This window comes from Salvia splendens, chromosome 12, assembly GCF_004379255.2.
Source record: "Salvia splendens isolate huo1 chromosome 12, SspV2, whole genome shotgun sequence".
NCBI lineage: Eukaryota > Viridiplantae > Streptophyta > Magnoliopsida > Lamiales > Lamiaceae > Salvia > Salvia splendens.
Genome location: NC_056043.1, coordinates 29,329,294 through 29,339,778, shown reverse-complemented (window position 1 = coordinate 29,339,778; position 10,485 = coordinate 29,329,294). Strand labels below are relative to the sequence as shown.

General features: G+C 36.0%; 1 long non-coding RNA gene across 1 annotated transcript; it reads left to right on the top strand.

Annotated features, from left to right (window-relative positions):
* Nucleotides 1-7,865: 7,865 nt before the first annotated feature.
* On the top strand, nt 7,866-10,025 carry LOC121758166. The gene is made up of 2 exons (XR_006041357.1): nt 7,866-7,959; nt 9,421-10,025. It is a non-coding gene; the product is annotated as an uncharacterized LOC121758166 (long non-coding RNA).
* The last annotated feature ends 460 nt before the right edge of the window (nt 10,026-10,485 follow it).

The window sequence follows — 10,485 nt, the reverse complement described above, 5'->3', positions numbered from 1 at the left end:
CGGAGGGAGTATATAATACTATGAAATTATTAATCTCTTTATTTTATTTAAGCAAAACAATATTTTTTGGCATGAAATTTTACATACCACTGTTAATTTCTTAAGTATAAAGAAAATAAAGTACTATTTTTTTAGAAATGTATTTCTTTAAATAAAATATTTTAAAAAAATGTGTTGGAAACTAATGGAGAGTAAATGCCAAAACTGATCCTGAACATATGTCCATTTTACGATTTTGGTCCTAGACATTATCTTTTTAAAATTTTTGGATCCGAAACATTTCAACTCGGATCACAATCGGTCCAAAGTTAACTTTTCCGTCAAAGTTTAACAGTCAACGTTTTTAATCCCGATTTTGACCAAATTAGCTGTTAAATATGATTACTAACTCCCTAATTATATCTTTAATTATTTTAAGATGGAACATCTTTTTTGGTCCATGAACTTTGTCAAAGTATCATTTTAGGTCCGTGAACTTTGAAAATGTCATTTGAGGTCCGTCACCTACGAGTTAATATAAATCGAAGTACTTTTTTACTATTTTCATGTTTTTTCAGACGAAAATACCCTCAATACCTTTAACGGTACATATTTTTAATAAACTTGCCACATACTCATATTTTTTATAAATATTTTTACAATATAGTTTTGACGAATTTTCTAAACATAATTTGACCTTCAATATTATTACTTAATTTTGTGACATGCAAGAAAAGTTCCTTCTTCATATAATTAAAGACCTTCTTCATATAATTAAAGACTTTTAAAATATTTTTAAGATATGGATATTCGTAAAAAATAATGTCACAATCAATAGACGATACTTGAATATTGATAAATATCTTTACTATATATTTTTTACAATATATCAATATTCAAGTATCGTCTATTGACGGTGACATTAATTTTTACGAGTATCCATATCTCAAAAATATTTTAAAATTCTTTAATTATAAAAAGTTGTAGAATGAACTTTTCTTGCACATCACAAAAGTAAGTGATAATATTAAAGGTCAAATTATATTTAGAAAATTCGTCAAAAAAATATATAGTAAAGACATTTATAAAAAAATATGAGCATGTGATAAGTTTATTAAAAATATGTACCCTTAAAGGTATTGAGGGCATTTTCATCCAAAAAAACTTGGAAATAGTAAAAAAGTACTTCGACTGATATTAACTCATAGTTGACGGACCTCAAATGATATTTTCAAAGTTTGCGGATCTAAAATGATACTTTAACAAAGTTCGTGGATAAAAAAAGATGTTCCTCTTATTTTAAAAAGTTATCATTTAAAATACAAAATAAACAATATTAAAAAAGAAAATGAGAAATTCAAAACAACAACATCAATCGCTGAGGGGAATTTCCACCATCGCTCCGCCGCATTTCCACCATCGGTGAAATTTTCCGTCCCATGGGAATTTCTCGAATTTGATCGTCAATCGGTGGTCGTGCCACAACAACAACAGGAAGACGTCTCCCCAATCCGACAAGAGAAAATCTAACGAAACAAAAGGAGCGACCTACGGCAGCGATGTGCGGCGGAAGGAAGGCGGCGGGGTGAGGATTCTGCGGAGGGACCAATCGCTGAGCTGCATAGCTGCCAAATTGAACGGCGGCGATGCGAGGTCTATTTTTCCGCTAGCGGCAGATGATATGATGGTGGGATGGATGAGGCCGGAAAGGATGTCGCTGCCGCTTCTTGACGTTTATGCCGGATCTGCTTTTATCAACTCGCAATGTGAGTTGTTTTGAATTTCTCATTTTCTTTTTTAATATTATTTATTTTGTATTTTAAATGATAATTTATTAAAATAATTTAGGATATAATTAGGGAGTTAGTAATCGTATTTAATAGCTTAATTTGGTCAAAATCGGGATTAAGAACGTCGACCGTTAAAATTTGACGGAAAAGTTAACTTTTGACCAATTGTGATCCAAGTTGAAATGTTTGGGATCCAAAAATTCAAAAGATAATGTCTAGGACCAAAATCGTAAAATGAACATATATTCAGGACCAGTTTTGGCCTTTACTCACTAATGGACGTCAAAAGTCTAAATGTTCCATGTGTCCTGCATCTACATTCCTTTTTCGTTTGCACCAACAAAATTAAAACTATATACTTATTTAGGAAATAATTTAAATATTTAAATTAACTTTTTTTCTTATTTTTTTCTTTTATCCTACTTTAAAATATATAATATTTTTTTCTTTTAATTAATTTATTTTTTCTACTTTGAAATTTCAACTTTTTTTTTAAAAAAATGTATAAATTGTCTTGGTGCCTAAAAAACCGACCAACTTCTTAAAATAAGAGTACTAAAAGATTAATGACATGTATCTATGTACTTGGGCTTCTTTTTTAAGAGCCCACACCAACCTTATATCCAATAGACCGGGGTTGGCCCAATGGACCCACCTAAATTGACAAGATTAGATTATGTTAATATTAAAAAGTGATATTGGTTCCTAAAACCATGACCTTTGGCCAAATTTTGGTATTTTTCACGAACTTTAAAATTAGTCTACAATATAATAAACTTTGCATTTTATTTGTTATTTCTCATCTCAACTCAAATAAAATATCTTCGGAGAAAAACTAATTCTACGAGGGCAACCGTGAAATATTCACAATATTTTAGACCACTTTTTAAGCTCTTGGTAAGTATGATAAAAGTCACGTAAAAAATCACGTTTATCTAGTAGTGCCAAGTAGGATATAAAATGCGTTTAAGTTAGTCGGATATGATGATTTAACTGCATGAGAAATACTCCCTCCGTCCGCGAATAGGAGTCCAGTTTTTTCATTTTAATTCGTCCGCGAATAGGAGTCCCGGTTCACTTTTACCATAAATGGTAATAGGGTCTCACCTTCCACTAACTCATTACACTCACATTTCATTTAAAACTAATATATACAAGTGAGACACATATTCCACTAACTTTTTTCCACCCACTTTTCTTAATATTTCTTAAAACTCGTGCCGCCCATAAATGAGACTCCTAATGACGGACGGAGGGAGTAACAAACAAAATGTAAAGTTTGTGATATTGTAGACCAATTTTAAAGTTTAGTGAAAATACCAAAATTTGATCAAAGTTTATGATTTTACGAACCAATATCCCTATTAACAATTTTAATTCAGCTATATAATGCCCCCCCATCATATCTATATCTCATATGCAAATAGTCGCCAATATCATAAACTAAGGTATTTTCTATATTTTTTTTATAAACTTCAAAATTGATTGCTAAAATCATACTCCTAACATTTAACTGATTGTGTTATTTTTTACAGCTCATTTTTCAGCTATGAATCAATACTACCTGTCATTTTAATAATCCTATGTGGATTTGAGTCGATGCTAGATATTCCATGGCTAGATTAGATTGTCGTACTTTTATTTATTGTTTTTCTTTCCTAACTACGTTTAGATTTTGCAAATAAATATTATCATTATTTAAAGTTAAGTTTGTACTTGCTCCAATCTTATTAAATGTCTCATATTTTCTTAGTCGTGATCCTAATAAATACTTCATTCCACTTTTATCATTTTAACAAATATTATACCTACATTCCACTAATTTATTATACTCATATGTATTATATAACTAATAAAATATATAAATGTATGGCTCAGAATTCACAAATGTGTTCCACTCAATTTTTTTAACAAAGTCAAATAATATTTTGAAAACCGCAAACTGATTTGTATAGGAAGGAAGGAGTATATATCAAACAGATTTATATCTCTTAATTTCAACATTTGTCCAGGACAATCGATGCGTGTGGGCTATCGGGATTGACCTCCTCAATCTATATGTCACAAATGAAGATATTGTTTACATTAGAGTAGTATATTGCACAATACAATATGGCATTATTTGAGATGACAATTTTATGGATTGGAACCAAAATTATTTGTTTCATTATTCCTTGACTATTTTTGTATGAAGAATTTGTGGTGACACTCGACATATATTATAAAGTACGTGATTCTCGTGGTAGGGTGGCGACTTTGTGCAGTTTATTTATACTATATTTTAATCGGTATCTTCTTCGTGGCCACACAATCAGTTTTACTTTCACTTTTCAATCTTTCTAATAGTTATCAATAATATTCCATGTAAAGTACACTCCTCTCTTCAATCCAACAAAGTTGATGCATATATTTTCGATAAGTACACAAATGTATTAATTAATTTTACTAATATTTAATAATTTCTAACAATATCAAAATAAGAAATTAAAATTTAATACTCCCTCCGCCTCGTAATAGATGCACATTTTCCTTTTTAATTTGTCTAATAAAAGATGTCACATTTCTTTTTTTACCAAAATTTTTCTCTCTCATTAATATAAATATAGTATTATTTTCTCTCTTCACTTAACATACAAAATCATAGTACTCATAAAAATTACGTACCATTACCCTAGTGTGTCATCTACTATGGAATGGAGGGAGTACTACTAAGATTTTATTTTAGTATTTTTTTTACTTCATTTGTTAGACAGTTTTTTATTACTCCTGTAATGTTGTTTTTATAAAATACTTATACAAATTTTTGAAGTGTTTTTTATCTACTTTTTTTTCCCAGCGATGCCTCAAAGAAGCGGAAAATCAGAATTCTTTGTAAACAGCGGTCCAATATTACTATATTAGGTGATCAATAATCACGACTCTTATCTGTATTAACTATATTCGTACACTCCACACTACTTTTCAAACTAATTTTTACTACATCTCTTAATATAGAAACAACATTTTTGCAACCCTTCATATTTTAATTATCTCTTCTTTTAACTATTTATGATTCCCAATATTTTTCAATTATAGTAGACGGGATGATAGACTCATGATTATAAAAGATTTTTCGGTCGATTATTTCTTCAAAGAATGTAAAAATTGACAACTTAGATAGTGTGAACTACTCCTTTCGTCCTGCCTAAGATAACACGTTTTCTTTTTTAGTTTGTCCCAACTAATATTGGCACATTTCCTTTTTTTGGGAACTTTCTCTTTCCAATTAATACACCTAGCCAATTTTTCTCACTTTTATTAAAATATTAATCTTTCTTTCTCTCTCTATTTTAATACTTACATTCACATTTTCTCTTTCTAATTAAACTTTTTTAACCAATAACTTGTAATACCCACCCCTTTTATTATCTTTTTCATTAACGTTAAGGTCGAACTAGTAAAACCTAGCTCTCTTGATTTGTGCTTTGGAATGAAATTTATTACCGTTTGTGAATGCTTAGAGCATCCCCATCCGTGTTCTTGCCAAAGAGCACGAATGTGGGTGCGGACCCACTTTTATTACTTTTTTACTCCCTGCTCTTAGGCAAGAGCACAACACCCACATCCATGCTCTTCCGCAAGGACATGCTCAAGGGTCTCACCATTCTATTATTCAATTTAAATAAAAACATTTCCACAATATTAAAATGCATTAAAAATATCCGGAATACTATTACAAATTACAAAAATACTAAAAATTACATAATTAAAATACTAAAAATTTAAAATTACATAATTAAAATATTAAAAAATAAAAAATACATAATTAAAGACTAAAAATACCCCGTGGAAGACTATTCCTCTGGCCCTATCCCCAATGTTCTTCGGAGACCTCGTATCATTGCCAATTGTGAATCAAGTTGCTCGGGGGACATATTTGACTTATCGGCCAAATTGAGTTGGGCTAAAAGGGTCCACAACGAGTTGGTGGTTGGTTGAGGTGGCACAAAGAGAGCGGGAGCGGGGGCGGATGGAGTCGCGGCGCGACGTCGGTTGGTCGTCTCCTTCTTCCTTCCTTGCGGTCGGCGTTGGGAACTGCTCAGGGCTACCCAAATTAGTGCTGGCGAGCTGGCAAGCCACCTCATCCTCGCCGGCGTCGGATAGGGATACCGACCTCGACCGTTTGCCGGAGGAGCTGGAGGAGGATGATACGCCTCCCCTATACTTCGGATGCACACGCACCTCCTGCCAGGCGCTGAGGTACTTGAACGGTTTGTAATTTATGGATTGGTAGGTCGCCAAGGCAGCACTGATGATGTCGAGCTCACTTCTACCGCTCCCCGCTGACCGCTCTTCTTGGAGGTAAACCCCTGGAACTTTTAGATTTCTTCGTTGGCTCTGAATATGGCATTGCTCACCATACTCTCATTGCGCTCGATGGTTCCAGCCGAGCGGTTTTCATTGTACTGGCGAGAGACGCGCCACCAAAACCTATCCCCGCTTTGGTTCGTGCCTATCTCCGGATCTTCGGAGATAATCAAATAGGCTTTGAATAACTGATCCATCTCCGCCGGAGTGTACGGGGTGCGGACACCACGAGGAGTAGGAGTAGGAGTGGGAAGAGAAAGAGTTTGAGAGCCGCCGCCGCCGCTCCCTCCCGATCTGGGTTCGGGTGCCCACCCGTATCATCCACCGGGTAAGGCCGGTAGCCACCTGGAACTTGAGAACCTTGGGTTTGAGGAGGGGCCGAAAATTGCATTTCCGGACTAGGAAATGGTTGTGAGCCGAACCATTCGTGGTTCCAACCGCAGGAGTCGAATGGGTGATCGCCGGAGCCGGACTTTTTTTTTGTAAGTAAGAGTGAAAGATTGAGAATTGATAAGAGAAGATGAGAGAATTTAGATGAGAATTGTGTAGTGTGGTGTGAAATTTTTGGTGTGGAAATTGGGGTATTTATAGATGAAAATGTGAATTTCGGGAAAAAATTTGAAAAATAAATTAAAAGTAGGGAGAAAACGGATATAATTTATTGGGAAGTGGGAAAATATTTTTTTATTTAATTTGGATTTTTTAAATTAAATCTGATTTTTTAAAAAAAAGAAAAAATGAAATCGTCAACGGCATTGCAGTTGGCCAATTAGGCGCCGCCACGTCAGCTGCTCAGCGGCACGGACGTGCTCGATGTATCGAGTAGCGTCGTGGCAGCGGCAAGAGCACAGCGGCGAGCAGGGGTCAGCCGCGCCAGCGGCACAGACGCCGTCCTTGCCAGCGAGCACCACTGCGGATGCTCATAGTGTTGTTAGCTCACGAAATAAAAGTTAAAATGATACTCGAACGAACTAAAACGAATTAGTGTTTTTATTCCTCTAATTAAACAAAGTACACTAATATAAGAGAATACTACGAGTTAAGACTATGGCTTTAATACTATTACATGTACTTAAGTAACTATGTTTACAAATGTGAGGGTATACAAATAAGTAAACGTGGGCCTCTCTTTTCGAGCCCAAGCCACACCTTCACGGCCCGTGTCCGAAGCAGCCCGTAGGGACGAGAGCTACAAGCCCGCTTGGCAGTTTATCTCTCTCCAAAGTCTACATTATGCAAACAAGTTAATTAAAGCAATTGAAGTACAAAAAGCTAGCAAGCAAGATCAAATAAAAACCTTAGAGGTACTAAAACTACATGTTTCCAAAGTAGAGGAAAGGGGCAGCAAAACCTTTCAAGAGTAATTGAAAAGACTTGCCCAAAAGGGGCCGCCTGCAGCAACTGCAACTCTGTACTCTCATCTCCAACAAACCTCTGCATCACCACCATGTACATTTGCAAAACCAACGAATAACACGAATGCAAGAGGCCTTATCTCCTAGCACACCACCAATTGGTAGTTAGAGTTGCTGCAGGAGTATAAGAAAAGAGGATTTGCTGCAGGCAAAGAACAAGTAATACAACAACTCTATTTATAACACCAAGAGTACCCACCATGTACTACAGATAAAAGCCATCAAGTCCTCAACAAAAAAACATGAGGATGCAGGTTTCAGTTTTGACCATATCCCCACCAGATTCCAATATATATGAACCCATAATACCTCCTTTCAGTTTCACACTTTTTCCTTTCACCACTTCCAATCAGTTCCAAAGAGAAACCAAGTGAGAGGGTCCGGGGAAGTTGCTGTGAATTTCTTTTAACAACAGAGGAAGCATCAAGGTAAACCCTTTCACCACAATTTCTCATCAAGCATGTTTAGAAAACCAACATTTCATGTACACAACATACTAGAAATAAATTGATAGAACAATGGAACCTTTAATTCTAATACTTTTCCTTCCAAACAAAATGCCCAGTAATCTGGTGATAAGATCAATAGTTGTAGCCATAGCTCAACAATTTCAGTTTTAATATTCATTCATGGTTAGAACTTCAAATAGTTCACAAATCACAGTAGCTTTGGTTTGAAAACATCCAACTAAAGGAATTGACCCGTAAATCACCAAATCCACACACAAATAAGACTCATGTTTTTCAATTAAATCAAGCTGTAAAGAGCAACTATTTCTAGCGAAAATATGAGAAGGAAGTTAGGAGAACTCATCTCTATACATCGACGGTCTCGAGCTTCTCATCGGAGTAGTAGTAAACAGCGACGGGCGGAGCTGTCACAACAGCGACCGCAACGGCGAGTCTCCTGGAGCGGCACCGCTGCTCGGCTGGACTGCGACAGTTGGACAGCCGCTGGATGTTGGCTGCCAAGGCTAGCGTAGGCGAAGAAGAGAGCCGGAGGGAGTTCATACAGCCGTGAGAGTGGGACAGCCACCGCAAGGTGTCGCATCCCTATCGGAGCTCCGCCGGAGTGAGAGAGCTCAGCGGAGGGAGCTCGACTGAGGAGATGCCGAAAAAGAGGAAGAAGAAACGAGCTCCGACGACCAATTAATGGCGCCGAACGGAGTAGTTACCGGGGATGGTGAGAAAGGCGGCGACCGGAGTAACATGTTTGTCATGCCGTATTTTGCTTTTATGATTACCTATCTGCTTGGCTATGCCAATCATGTTAAATAGAATTCTAGTCCTAGTAGGGCCGCAAACCCTACTCGGACTAGTGTACACCTATGGGGACCGTGTGCTAGCTTTCGAGTTGGCCGGTCCAGTGACCGTCGTGCAATGTGGCCACATTCCCGATTCACATACGTTCAGATATGGTATCTATATTTATGTGATTGCGGAATCAATTTTATGAAATGAAAGGAATTTAGTGACTTGGGTCTTCTAAAATGAAAACCCCGTTTGGCACTATGCGCATTGAGTATATCAAGTACTCAGCCCTTCATGTTTCTTTTCTAACGTGCAGGTTGAACGTGAACGAGGAGGCGAAGGTGTTGGGAAATGATTATTAATAAGTAGTTAGGTAGCCCAAAGTAGTATGTCTTCATACATACTATTTTGTCTTGAACTCTTCCGTTGCAATATGACTATGTACTAGGAATTATGAACCCAGTTATTATACTCTGATTTTATTTTGACCGCCTTCAGATGTAATGTTTTGAGTTTGACTTGTCCTTTATGTTGATCCTTTTTATTTGAGACTGATAGGCTAATTTTCGTCACTTGAATTGGATCACTTTTTGCATTCTTTAGTTGAATATTTGCATGAGAAGGTGTATGTTTTGGCAGGAAATGAATGGAGTGGTCCGACGAGCATGCTAATGGAATGGATTCTGGATTACATGCCAAAGTAGAGGAAAATTGGATGCAAATTCAGTGGTTTGAGATAGAAGGAATCCACAAGACACAAACTGCCCAGTTTGATGGATTGGCCAGTGTCCGAGCAATGTTGACAGCTCCTCAAAGTCGCATTTCAAAGCTAAGTTGACGAGTCTTTGTGCTACCAATGCCCACAAGCGACACTTTTGAAGGCAAAAGAAGCCAACTACCATCATTGGGAGTGGAGAAGACTTCCACATCAGATTGGTTGGAAGAAGTGTAACAAAATCAACAAAACTTACCTTTTGGAACAACTTGGAAAAAAAAACCACTCTTTAGCTATCTTTAGTTAGTTTTAGTTTCTCTCTCTAAGCTTAGTTTTCTCTCATCCTTGAAGCAAATTTCGAACCATAGGCAGCCATTGCCACTTTTGCTCACCATGGGGTGAAGCTTGTAGTTGTGTAGTGTTTTAATGCTTTGAATGACCTAGTTCCTTATTGTACTCATTTTCCAACATCTTAACTCTCTAGTTAAGGTTGTTGGGCTGATATTAAAAAGCTTTTGGTGCATTTAAATCTCTAGGTGTTTAGCATTTATGTTTGGTTGTTGGTGTTCTTGAGCTTTTAGTTTAAATTCCTTGCATTGATTTACTTTTTTTCGTTCCTTAGCTAGCCTTTGTCTTTGTTGATTTCTTTGTTTGTTTATTTGAAGTTTGTATGCTTTTAAAAGGGTCTTGTAGGGGCTGATTCTACTTGAAACTTTTGATGGAAGAAAAGAAGTAAAAAATAGTGGTTGTTGCTAGTTTGGTTTTACTTGCTTAGCTTGTTTAGATTTTTCTTTTGCATCTTATTTCTTTGATCTTTCCTAAGTGTTTAGTTCAGCTAGTTAATCTTTTTTTTTTCCCATCCCTTTAATTTCGAAAATCAGTAAAAAAAGAAGAGAAAACAATGTGTTTTAAGTTGTAATTTGTATGGTGATTTCCCCTTGCTTAGTAGTTTGGTTCTTGTATGCTAGTGTGTTTTAGTTTCTGTAATT